Genomic DNA, 14357 nt, shown 5'->3' on the forward strand with positions numbered 1-14357 from the left:
TAATTGGGTCCTGTCAGGAAAAATTAAACAGAATTTGTAGTGCAAAACATTTAATTTACCATGTACAGAAGTAATAATAAGTTGTCAAAAGCACGAACCGAAATGTGACCTACCGAATTGGACTTATAACCGGGTTTGTACTTACATAAGTAACACAACGGGTGCCACATGTGGAGCAAGATCTGCTTACCCATCGGGAGCACCTGAGAACACCCCCAGTTTTTGGTGGTGTTCGTGTTGCTCAGTCTTTAGTTTTCTATGTTGTGGTTTGTGAACTGTTGTTTGTCTGTTGATCTTTTTCTTTTTAAGTCGTGGCTTTGTCAGATCATTTTTGACTGTTTGAATGTCCGTTTGGTATCTTTCGCCTGTCTTTTAAGTTCATATCTTTTATTAATACTTTACTGTTTTGTTGCATCAAACGCTTTTGTTGATTAACTCCATGTTCATGATTAAAAACGGTCTGCAATGACCTGGACTTTGTGTAATTAGAGAATTGTTCAATGGACTTAGTGAGCGACCGAATACTTTTTTTTTAAAAGAATAGACATATTAAACCACTGGAGATAAAAGCCACTTTCTTCTTTTTGTAAAAATTACAAAAAAAAAGTATTAATCTTTTTGTGTGCGACTGCTAAGCACAATCCTATGTTTCGAACTCTTTATGATTGTGAAGGAAAAAAGTGGTCCTGCAAATTCCTTCAAATTTAAACCAAGTTAAAAAGACAGGTTCCTTTCTAAAACAGTTTTGAGTCTTATATATATATATATCTGTGTGTATTCAAATAACATAAACGGTAACAATTCTACTACATTAGATGCTCATTCCAACAATAAATTTCTCTTCAGTGATGCTCAGGTCCAAAACTTCTTTAAAAAAAATAAACGAAGAGCTAATTAACTAAAAAGGACAAAAAGTATAGCAAAACCGGGCAATGGATTAAGAGCTTAACATGAGAATGATGAAGGAGATATACTCCTTACTTTAAAATATTTTAAAACCACAATATCCGTATTTTTATTCCAGTACCGAAGTTTTATTGTTCATAAACTAAACAAACGGATGAGACACAAGTTTTATAACTATTGTTGTCTTCTCCGGGTATAACATTAACGGTACTTGTTTTACTGCAGCAGATGCTCATTTCGGTAATATATGTCTCTTCAGTGATGCACGAGTCCAAAATATATGAAAAACCTAAATTTATCAAAGAAATGAAAAGTTTCTAAACTAAAAAAGACAAAAATTATAGCCAAAATAGAGTGTTTGTTGGTGTTTATGGTTTATATTGGTCACAAGTACTATTTATGTAAACTTATATGACAATAAAGACTTATGTAATTTTCAAATGTTTCCTTGTGTTAAGTTATTTCGAATAAATAAATACATAATATATATCTTAAAACATAAAATCGTAAATCTTATGTTTGCGTTGAAAAACGATGCATAATATCTGTATGACAATCATGAGCTTCACAGTTCTCTTGCCTTTTTAGAAATAATTTTCTATGCGATGGGACAGAAATGAATATTGCAAAGATGCATAGTGATACAATAATAACAAATTTTTTATTAATTTGTTCATGTTTATTTTTTCCCTTTTTATTCAGTAATGATCCAAACTAAAACTTTCAAACACATTGACTGATTGAAATAAATGTGATCATTTTAAGAGTTACATGTCCAATGGAAACGACAAAAAGTGAAAACGAGAGGTATATAGAGTAGGCAATCACATTGTTTCATTAAATTCTTTTAGTTTCAAAACTTCAATCAAAAGAAACATATCTTAATTAACACTATACTGTACCATAACAAGATTATATTTGTACTTTTACAACCTCTCTCTTTTCTGGTAAAACAAGAAGATATAAAATTGTCTATATCATGTTTGTTTTAACGCTATTTTTTCAAATGCTTCTTTTGTCATTGTCTTTAGTGTCCTTCGAAACCCCAATGAGGTAGTGTAGAAATGTTATAATTTGGACTTTTTCCTACCTGCTGTTTGAAATGTGACATTTCGATGTGTGGTATAAACGTAGTATCTGAACGGAATATAATAGTATGTGTTCTCGCCCTGAAAATACAAAAAACAGCAATCAATTAATGATTTTGAGTGCCGCTTCCGTATCTTCTCATTTCTTCACCCAAACATGCTGACGTATCTTCTTAATTTCATCAAGAAATCAAAACATCTCTTTTAGCACCTATTGATTTCATGCTGATCGTATTAAGGAAATGAGGAATTAAACATTTGAGCAAAAGGTTAGGATTCATGGAAAATGTTTTCTATACTTTTCTGAGAAATGAACACCAAGACTGATATTTAATGAGTCATATGAAAAATATTTTGTTACATTCTTCATTTTGCGTTTGAATTTCAAATGAATAAATCTTTACTTGTATCTGAAAGTTATCTTAAATTTGCATACGCAAAGGGGTTTAAATATGTATGTTTAAAATGCATTTGACATTGTTTATTATAAATTTAAATATATAAATGTAGCTCTAAGTTATACTCAAATGGATGGAATACAATAGGTGATTTAAAATGAATATTTACTTCTTAAGTTAGACGTCTGTCAAAAAGTGTGTTCAAAAGTCATAATTATATCATGATACATTGCAAAAGATCCATTCGAACGTATTCTGTGAAATTGGGGCAATGATTGGTTCTTTGAAATTGGTGAATCATTTTGAATAGACGTACACTTATCATATTATTATAACCGAGCGTCACTGATGAGTCTTTTGGAGACGAAACGCGTGTCTGGTGTACAAAACCATGACCCTGGTACTTTTGATTAATTTTTATTATCAAACTTTTGCTTTTTCTCACAAATTTTTACACCCAGGCATCGCACAACATTTTTATAATTAGTTTTATAAAAAGGGCCTTTTTAGCCGAAACCGATTTTAATTTCGTTTAAGTGGAATTAAATCTGAAAATGTTACTGATAAAGGAGAAAGTATGATAAGGCCACGTTGTTGTTCCATTGATTTCGAAAACGTTGATTTATTATAAATCAATCAAATGACATGCTTCAATTGTTAACAATCTAGTAGGCTGTAAAATATCAGTATAAATATGTGTAAATCTTACATATTTGCTTTAGACCTGGAAACCTCTTACCTTTTTAGAGAAACTGCATAAACTTCATAAAATTGTCTGATCTTAATCAAATTTACCCATTAAACCGAAAAATGTAAATTCCGTTTGAAGGAACTAATGGAACATCAGCATCCAGAAAAAAAAGGAAAAAAAAAGAAAAGAGTGTCCTGTTTGTCACAGGTAATATCTACGGTCGTGTTAAACCACAGTCTTATGAATTACTTGACGAAAAGCGCTTCTGGTGTATTTAAATTGTTATCGTTAAAGTTATTACTACCACTGATCGATACCTATGTTGGTGTACTGTTTGTCCCCGAGGGTATCACCAGCCCAGTAGCCAATACTTATGTACTGGCTTGAAAATACGGATAATTTTTTTTGAAATTTGCTGTCACAACATTTTGGAAATCGTTTTGAATTAAGGAATAGATCTGCCTCATGCAAAGCTTTGATTCCTTGTCCAAATTTGGCTATACTTCAGGTCCTTTTTGGTTTGAACAGCTCTTCAACGTTTTTATTAGGTTAAATTTTCAAATATTTCGGCCTCGAGCATAACTGAAAATACATTACTTGTTCAAATGCGCATCTGGTACAGTAAAATTGTTACCGTTACTGCTACGCACAATGCATTAAGGATTAAGGAAAAATAATGGTCGACTGCCTAAATATGGACATTAAAAAAAAAATATAACACTTTCCGGGTCCTGATGAGCTAAAACTGGAAGTCAAAGATTGTGCTGTGGTCGAAGCTATTGTCTGGTTGTCCCTTATAAGAGACGCCAAGGGTGAAAGTTTTAGATAGCCAGTATGGTTAAAATGAACCTAGACTGAAAAGAAGATTTTCTAATTGGCTTAACCGATCTTTCAGCTTTGACTCTTTTACGATTCTTCGGGAAACAAAGTGTATGTCGTATTTCTGTTTATGGTAACAATTGCTTTTCAGTTTGTCAAATGTAGATACAACTAAGAATAATCTGTCACCATGGCTACCATCCGCCTTATACGATCTGATTTGTGATTTGGTGTACTTTAACTGATAATAATCAATTTGTACTGTGAATTATCGATTTGTACTGTAAATCATCGATTTAAATGTTCATTAAAGTTGTAACTACATAAGGCGTATATTTCCTTACACTTTTTTCGTTGTTCTGATTTATATTAAAATTAGGAAATGTTGTATAATTGCCAGTGAGACAACAATACACCACCAGAGTTCAAATGACATGGATATAAACAATTATAGGTCACCGTACTTCCTTCAGCAATTGGGAAAACCTATGCCGTATAGTCAGCTATAAAAGACCCCGACATGAAAAATGTGAAACAATTCAAACGAGAAAACTAACGGCCTAATTTATAACAATAACTATTTATGAATAACCAAATATGACAGACACGAACCAACAATAACCACTGAATTATTTACCCCTGCATATAAAGAATGTGGCGGAGTTAAACATGTTTGTGAATGCTCATCTTTAAGACCGTTTGATAGTAATGCTCTCAAAGATGTTCATGAAATTGGTTTCAAAAACTTCTGGTCTCGAGTGTACATGATGACGGGTTTTCCAGGAAAGCATCATTCTTGCACGAGAACGTTTGATTAAGTTTATTTTCCGAGAAATTCGTTTGTCATTGACCTTTTTCATGTCGTCTGATACCTCTTACATTTGATCTTCAAGTTTCCTTTCAAAATTTTTCTTTAAACCTTCTTCTAAGAATTTAAATTACATAAGTACAATATCAGGAAATAAATAGGGTAATTGAATCACTGCAAAAGATGCAAAATTTCAAACAAAAAATTTGTTGACTTTAAGTCTGAAATAAAAATTTAGATTCTCAATGTATTTCTGCTATATCAAGTTAAATATTTTGTACAATATATTTTGACTGATTGTAAAACATTCAACACAAACAAAACATTACATATTTTGTTTCACCTGCTCAATGATCAAACCCCAATTCGATCGTACTTGAGGAAAGACCACAGAGGCAGGAGTAACATATCATGTATTGTCATATATCTGCAGTAAATATACTTAAGTTACAATTGTTCCTTTAATTTCTAAGGACAGGATTACAAGAAACAATTTGATTCAATCCCTGAATTTACGTAGAATCTGATTACGGGAAAAAGTTCAATGTCTCCGATTGGTAGACCATAAAGTGTGTGATTCGGTGTAAAAGTCTTATTCCCAGAACTAAATTTCGTGTAGAACACGTATGAACAAATTCCTCTATAGTATATATGTAAAAAGATAAACGGTAATAGAAAAACAGAAAGATTTCGAAGAAAATTTTAACGGTCTTATATGGAGTAAATGCTTTCAAAAAGTGCCATAATTATAAGAATAAACTCGTCATAGATATCAGGAATAAAATTGTGTTTGCCAGACGCCCGATTCGTCTACAAAAGACCCATCAGTGACGCTCAAAACAATAAAGTTAAAAAGGCAAAATAAAGCACGAAGCTGAAGAGAATTGAGGACCAAAATTCCGAAAGGTTTTGTCAAATACAGCTATGGTAGTCTCTTTATCCATAATCTACAAAATTATCAAACCGTTTGAAAACGTTTTTTAAATGATATGATAATATAAAAAAAAATACATTAATAATTCATTGCAGTGAAACGAACAAGCAAATGATTGGACAACAATAAACACAACACTCTCTTCTCTGTGCCTCGATGCTTCTACTGGTGGACTATCAGTCCCCGAGGGTATCATCAGCTCAATAGTCAGTACTTCGGTACTAACATGATTTATAGCAAACCTTTCTAAAATTGTCCGTTAATAAATTTTGAAATTATAAAAAACTAAGGTTTCAACTACCTAAGGCAAGGCTGACCTTAGATGGATATGGCTATTTTATGTCCTTTTAGGTCATATAGCATTTTCAACTGTTTCGGTTCTTATACATCCTTAGCTATCAAATATTTGGCTTTGAGCGTTCCTAGTGAAGGTAAATCCAGAAAAGCGATGCGGGCACATGAAATTTATAACGTGTTGTTTTCATTTTTTCTCTGTGTTTTATTCACTATGTATGATAAAAACTGTAATTCAAGACATTAAAGAAAAAATGGACAATTATCCCTACAAATTATTGTACACTGGTTTTTGGTTATTCGGATCAAGCCCTTTTAGTTTGGATGCCAGCAAAGGTTTTTATCTCGGGCATACATGAAGATTGATACTACAGAAACACGTTTATATAATTCTTTGGAAAGAAGGCACGATAAGGTTTAAATACTATTCCGCATGAAATATTTGCCACTGAACGTTAAGCAAACATCAATCAATCAATTAAATATTAATCCAGAGATGCTTTCGTTATAATTGAAGCTTGTATATCGGCTATTGCCTGTGTTATACAATCGCGCCTACTGTAACCAAATTTCCGATCAAAATATATTTTTCTTATATAAAATTTGTTGGGTCTTCGTTTGAAATATAAATTGGGATAACTAATTTATTTCATCAAAATTGTTATGATTGGACTGATTAGAATTTTCCTTAACCTGGCCACGCATCAAACCCGAAATCTCTCGCACTCCAGGTGAGCATGCTACCACGAGGGAGACTTAATCAGTAGTTACCAAATCTTATGTAATAATAATCATATTGCCATATCATTGCATTAAGTGAATAGAGGGTGCAATTATACCTTTGTGATTTTTATCTTTTCAGGGCGATGAGTACAACATAATTTTTGTCAATGCATTATGTCATATAGAATATGATGTAAGGACAAAGCTAATTCAGTATATCTTTGGTACCGTAAATATTATCTTCTTTATCATAACCTTATTCCAAGAACTAAATTTTTTGTATGAAACTTGTGAACAAAGAATTCATTCATAGCATGTATTTCAAAGCTAACTGCGAATATTTCTAATCCTATAAAACAAAAAAGAAGTTTGAAATAATTAAAGTATTATAAGAAATAAATGTGCCACAAAGTGCAAAAATGAAAATCAACCTGCTGCATCAGCAAATACTTTCACATAGTTTTTCCATTATATGATAGTATTGACTATAGTTTTGACAAAACATTAACAATATTCTTTGTAGTGAAACGAATAAACAAAATTAATCACATCACTCTTGTCTCTAGACGATTCACTATGTGACTTACACGGTAGATTAAGGGAAAACAAGAATTGGGTACATATCCCTACTAAAGTCTTCTAGACTAACTCCCTGATAAAGGAATCAGCAGTAGATATACGACTTTGTTTTTTTTTATAAATTAACCTTGCCACATAACATATAGTCTAGCCATAAGAATTATTAAAATAAAATGGCCGGAGATACCAAGGAAAGAATCAAAATCCGTAAGTCGAGACAAATTCATTGCAAAATACAAAAATGACGACAAGACAAAAATTCGTTTACAAAATCCTGCTTAAAAAAAATAAAGATTTAGCAACGCGAACCCCAACCAAAACCGGGGGTGAATCAGGTACCCCATAAAGGTAACCGTATCCTGCTCCACATATGATACCCGTAGTGTTGCTCATGGTAGGTAAAAATAAGGTGTTTAACCTCATTAGGGAATGTCATAATTGAGGAAAAGAGGATGGGAGAATGGCTACGTAAAATAAGAACAAATTTTAGGGACGAAAAACCAGCTAACGTAGACAAACCAAAATGTCATTTTTGCCAAGAGAAATAAATGGCAAATAAAGAAGGGAATTATGGTCTCATAATAATAGTGTTGTCTCTTCAATCGCTACTTCTTAACAGTCTCTAAGTTCCCATAGCGTGCTTGCATGCAAAAACAAGCTGATATTTTTGTTTGACAGTGTATATCAGAGAAACAGGTCAAATAAAATTGAGAATGGAAATGGGGAATATGTCAAAGAGACAACAACCCGACCAAAATGCAGACAACAGCCGAAGGCCCCCAATGGGTCAACAACACAGCGAGAAAATCCCGCAACCGGATGTGGTCCTCAGCTGACCCCTAAATAAAATTGTGTACTAGTTCAGTGAAACTGGACGTCACACTTAATTCCAAAACATATAAATGAACTAAAATTAAAAAACATACAAGACTAACAAAGGCCAGAGGCTCCTGACTTGGGACAGGCGCACAAATGCGGCGGGGTTAAACATGTTTTGTGAGATCTCAACCCTCCCCCTATACCTCTAGCCAATGTAGAATAAAGAAACACATAGCAATACGCACAGTAAAACTCAGTTTAAAAGAAGTCCGAGTCCGATGTCAGAATAGGTAACAAAAGAAACTAAGCAAAATGACAATGATACATAAATGAACAAAGGACTACTAGCAGTTACTGACATGCCAGTTCAATACCTCAATTAAACTGATTGAAAGATTATGTCTTCATCATATGAAAATCAAGTACAATCCCTCCCGTTAGGGGTTTAGTATCATACCATCATAAAATATATGAGAAGAACATAACCCGTATCATGCCAACAACTGGTTTTAGAATAAATGTGTTAAGACTCGTCTTGTTTTAGGAAAGCATACCTTTACATTCAATGAGGGCCTTCTGACAGACAACTTCCGGCTTTCTCGGGTATCTCTGGTCTGTCAGTATGCCACTGCTAGAATGAAATTAAGTAACACGAATTTACATTTTGGATTTAGAGTCATAGTCTTCATGATTTTGATTATGCAGCTATTATTTTTTTATTATTTATTATCAAAGTTGATTGGAGAGGCATGCTATATTAAAATAATAAGTATGTTTTAATTAATCATAAACACTTTATAACATTACGTGAATCTGACACAAGCATTCATTTTTCTAATTTCAGACGTTTGTGGAATCTTTACGTCCTACAACGAAAAACAACGGCGAAATCCGAGGAAAAAAGTAAAGGTAGGCATGTAAGATAGAGAAAGATAAATGATTATATGCATGAAAACTATAAACCCAGTTACTTTGGCTGAAGTTGTATTAAAGCTCAACAAACCCGATAATTTTACAGCTAAAATATTGACAGTGGCATAAATGCATCAATGTAAAAATCTATCACTGCATTTGCAAAAAAGCCAGGTAAGAATCCAGATATGGAAAAGGTAGTACATCGGCTTCTTCGGAAATAAATTTGAAAAAAAGAGACCTACTGTATAGTATAATGCTATCACCATTATTGGTAAACTTGATCAGGGAAGTGCTGAAACGGGCAGTATATAGCGATTGGGTAGATGATCTTTTCGTCCTTCTGTTCGTCTTTCCGTGTCGCTTTTGTATCAACAACTGCTCCTGAACTGCCTGACAGGATTTTGAGAAACTTTCATAGAATCTTACATGATGTAGTTTTACACTTCGTATTTCATTTTTTCATCAGAATGGTTTGCGTTTACTTTTGCATGACCTTGTGCACCACATATTTTGGTTTTGATTAGACTTATTGCTGCTGTTTCCCTTGACATTTATTGACTTTGCAGCTGAAGGGCGTATGATTGTGAGTTTTGCTCGCAGTACCTCCAGTTGTTGATCGATAAAGTAATGTGGTTCTTATGTAGTTTGAACCTGTTTTATCTCCTGAAGTAAAGGGGACAGTTCATAGATGTACATTGGGAATGAAAAACAAATCAGTACGTTCCAAGTTTTGCGGAGAAAATTATCTTATTTCCACGTTTTTATTCTTCTTGCTGGTTTGTGATATTCGATTTGCAAATTTTCCGGGATCTTCTTGGAATTTATCGATCTTATGAATTGCAACAAACAGAATTGATTTATCACATTTTTATTCAAATGTCTAAATAAAAACTTGATTATTGTAAATGTAAGCTGTCAAGGACTTTGTTGACTATATTTTATGATTATAGGACGTAATCAACGGGAACAATTTTGAAATAATAAGTTTTAATATAAAAAAAAGCTGGTAACACAAATGTCAATGATTTCAAGAGTTGCTAACTATATAGTTAAATCCTGTTCTTTATCCCTCAAATAGAAGAACTTCGGGTGATTGATTCAGTCTTGAGGTCTCCGCTACTAATTGTGTGACACCAGAGTAAGTGATTAAGACACTTCGTATAAAAAAAAATCAAACGACTCATTTTATACTTAAAGCTTTGGAAGAATTGAAATATTACAAGGTTCTATGAACACAAAAGACGAAATATATTTTGGTGGCTGTTGATGATCCGAACACCCTGTGTGATAAATATTGTATTGTATTGTTCCAGCTCATTAAGCTTCTTGTTACATTATTTCATATGCAAAATAATCATTGAAATGCTTCATCAATGAAGACGAATTGAACAATGAATCGGGTAATCTTACTTATTCACCTACATTCCTTAGGAAATGAGGGAATTTGAGAATAGCAAATTTTTATTTTCTTCACAGTTGTAAATTTTGAAGAAATGTATCTTCCTTTAATGTATTTTTTAAAAGAACTCATTTAAAGAACTTTAAAGTAAGTAAGTAAGTAAGTAAGTAAGTAAGTAATTATTTATTATAGTGACATGTGTATCATTACATACATTTATACAAGTATAATTAGCAATTTGATATTAACACTCGGACCATTGGACCTATATGTCACTTTAGCAATATTATATCATATTCGAAAAACGTAAAAGTTTACAAAATAGAAAAATAGAATTAGACGTAAACTTTTTTTTTATGAATGAATGCCGAATTTAAAAATTTTGCAGTTGGAATTTGATAGAGTTTCAGTAAATGAATAAGTCTTCCGCTATCGGCACTAAAATTGTCTAATGTGGCCATAGGTAGATATTTTTGTCTAAGTTTATCATAGCATGGACAGTTTAATAGAAAATGTTTTTCGTCTTCGACCTAATGTCTTTCACACAATACACATATTCTCTCCGGTAGCGCCTCGTTACGGAACCTTCCCGTCTAAGTGCGTATTGGAAGAAGCCCACATCTCCATTGGGAAAGAGCCGATCGTTCTTGTTTAGACAGATTTGATGTGATATACTGTTCAAGTTCACAATTTCCTTTGAAGGTCACAAACGTTCTTAGTTTCGGTGATAACCTCATGCTGCGTTTACACGTAATTCGAATTCGATTCGCATTAACTAATTCGAATTAGTTTAATTCGCATTCGAAACGTTTTACGTCCGAACGTAAATTCTAATACGAATTGCAATGCGCGTCAAATTCGCTTTTACTGTCCAAACTACGTTAACTTTTAATTCGCATTATCAATAAATTGATTATAATTTAATTCGAATTACAATTAAGAAAGTGTACACACCAGTGCACAGTTTAATTCGAATTTAAGCGAATTAGCTAATTCGTATTAACGAAAACGCATTTCTAATGCGAATTGGATAATGCGAATTAGCCAATTCGAATTCGATTCGAATTAAAAAAAAGAAGAGTGTGTGAACGCGATTAGCGAATTCGATTCGCATTCGATTCGAATTCAATTCGAATTAAATGTACTTGTGAACGAGGCATCAGTATAACGTAAAAGTTTTTCTTTAGCTTCTTATATGTTCACTGTTTGTTGGGTTTCATAGAGGTTACTTATTCCAAGTTTATAAAAGATTTCCCTAATTTGTGTGCACCATAATCCATTAAATTTATACTCCCTTTCGTCGTTCATAAGAATTAGACGGTTCCATAGGCGTACCATATTCAACCAATGTCTCTGCGTTGGTGGTAACCAGCCAAGTTCGCTGTTCAATGCTATAGTAGGTGCAAACCGATATAAACCACAGAAATAACGCACTGCTCTATTTTGTATCATATCATTGCCATGAACAGTATTGTAGCCTCAAACACCAGAACAATAATGTAAAACACAGAAGTTAAACACAGTTTCAAAGGTTTTAAATCCAATTTCTTTGTATGAATGTACTTTAGAAATAGCAGCACCAAGTGCTCTCCCACCTGCTTTGACAAATACACCCGCTGCAACAGTGTACTTAAGTTTTTCGATAAAAAAAACGTCCAAGTACTTGTATTGCTCAACGATTTGTAGCTGTTCATTTCCAATTTTGAATGTTGAACTGGTCCGTGGTGTGGGAATTCGACCTTTCCGGAAGCGCATAACACTAGATTTTGCACTATTTACGTTCTATCTCTATTTCTCGCACCATTTATTAAGTACGTTGATGCGTTTTTGTGTTTTGTTCGACTGTTTACAAGAGGAAATGTGAGAGATAAAATGTTCATCCATAGAACAAATACCTTAGAATTGGTATTTATCAGTCATTAGAACCTACATGGAAGATTTATTTACTTTGTTATTCGAGGTTCGCTTAAATATTTAATTGAATTTGATCCTAGAGTCAATTGCAAATTTTGTTATGCTCTTTTTCGGAACTATCAATCCTCCTTCTTTGATTGATAAACTCAAGAAAGTACACACACATAGAAATCTGATGGGTCCAATTTGTGGAGAAAATACCAAACATGCGTATGCATCACATTACAAATTTAGTAAAATAACCAATTATTAGCATTCATTGGTCAATTCAGTCAAAACGAATCAACTAAATATTTCATTACTTGGTTATTTTATATATTCTGTATGTGTCTACACAAAACTGCTTCATGCTTCCTATTAAAAACAATATGTTCAAAAATAACGAACCACAGCGCACCCAAATGTACAAGATTTGACAAAACAATTCAAACGTACAAACTTGATGAAAATTGTCACTTACTTCTTTCAATATAATTATTTTTCAGTTGACAATGCAAAATTTAGAATTTACACAATGCTGAAATTTTCTTGTCCGCGATTTTGCGGTTGTCTAGGTATTCATTTTAAGTATAGTAACTGGTACCAAAGTTGATTTATCAAGATGAAGGGACTTACATGAAAGTTTTATTTACACAATTGACAGTTTGCAATTATGTGTTGAGTTATCCCTCTTTTATTTGATTATATTTGTTTAACTTTTGCAATTCATCCACTTTTCTTCCTTGAGGACCTGTGTTAACTTCCGGAAACAAGCTTGGTTCATGTTTTTAACACCTATTTTTTTTTTATACTTTGCAGAACTTTTCTAGTGTTTTTTAAGTTATTTTTGTATTTTATTTTATTTGTACAGGTGTTACTCGTCAAATTTTCTTTTATGATAAGCAATCAAAGTTTTTTTTTTGTATTCACCTGTTTTAGCATCAAATGATATAATCTTTGATGACTTTTTTTATACAATAAATAAAATATCACTGGGCTGAAAGATTTGCAAACAAAAATAATTTCTAACTCAAGTTCCTCTCATATCTTTTGTTTAAAAAAAAAGTTTTAAAAAAAGACGGAAAATACCAAGGGGACATGCAAAACTTATTTTTTTTCTTCTTTCTTTTTTTAGGGTCATTAAACATAATTATCAGTCGCCTGATAAAGCAGGAAATATGGATTCCAGGAAACTCATGTGCATGCATATACAAAGGTCAAATGACCCTCCCTTATTGGCAACTGAATAAGACATGAATTCAGAGAAATTGCCTGTACTCTAAACATTTATTTTATATTGTTAAGTCATGATGTACACGCTTATCTAAGTCCTTCCAAGAAGAATTATCGTCGCTTATTTTGTAATTTACACAGCATAAGGATACGGATATTTGATAAGAAATCAAGGAAATCTAATTTTCTAGTTAATCTTTGTTCAATTGCCAAATTGAATAACAATTCGAAATATTACGTTTAGGGATTATTCCTTGTATAAAAGGAAAGGAGACACCTTTTTTTCTTCAATATATTATTATTTTGCTTCACAAGTAATGATATCTAAGTTTAAAATTTACAGTTTAGGCTCGAGAGTTTAGGTTATCTGTTAAGCTATTTTTTGCTAAGCTTCAAATAATCAGTTTCACACGAAACGCTCGTCTGGCGTATTGAATTATAAGCCTAACATCTTTTCTGAGTTTTTATATCGGTTACTTTGATGCTCGAATGTCTTTAGTGATAAAACATCTTTTTGACAATACTAAGCTTTAGCATCCTTGTCAATTGATTTTTTTCGGGAAAGGACAGAGACAAATTTCCTTATGCATTAAAGGTTTCCCCATTTCCATTGTTTAAAGTCATTTCCGTTTCTTTAAGATGTCGAGTTCTTATATATTTGACTTCGAACAATGCTGAAATGACCTTAAAAAATGTCAAAATGCATCAAAATTGTTTCAGGGCTAATGTTTGCATTTATGATAATTATACACGTTTTATGGTTATGATTATATCGATTCAGGATAATCTATTTTGTCAAACAAACTATAGTTCCTGTTCAAAACTCATTGGTTATGATAGGGACTCACATAACATGTT

The 14357-nt window shown here is 32.5% G+C and overlaps 1 long non-coding RNA gene across 4 annotated transcripts in view; it reads left to right on the plus strand.

Moving 5' to 3' along the window:
- Positions 1–14357, plus strand: part of LOC127709980 (uncharacterized) — a 106012-nt gene that overhangs the window by 10977 nt on the left and 80678 nt on the right. For all 4 annotated transcript variants that reach the window (XR_007985881.1, XR_007985882.1, XR_007985880.1 and 1 more), the window contains one exon: positions 8904–8968. This is a non-coding gene — a long non-coding RNA (uncharacterized LOC127709980). The remainder of the gene's footprint in view (positions 1–8903; positions 8969–14357) is intronic.

Source organism: Mytilus californianus, unplaced genomic scaffold (assembly GCF_021869535.1).
Source record: "Mytilus californianus isolate M0D057914Y unplaced genomic scaffold, xbMytCali1.0.p SCAF_7, whole genome shotgun sequence".
NCBI lineage: Eukaryota > Metazoa > Mollusca > Bivalvia > Mytilida > Mytilidae > Mytilus > Mytilus californianus.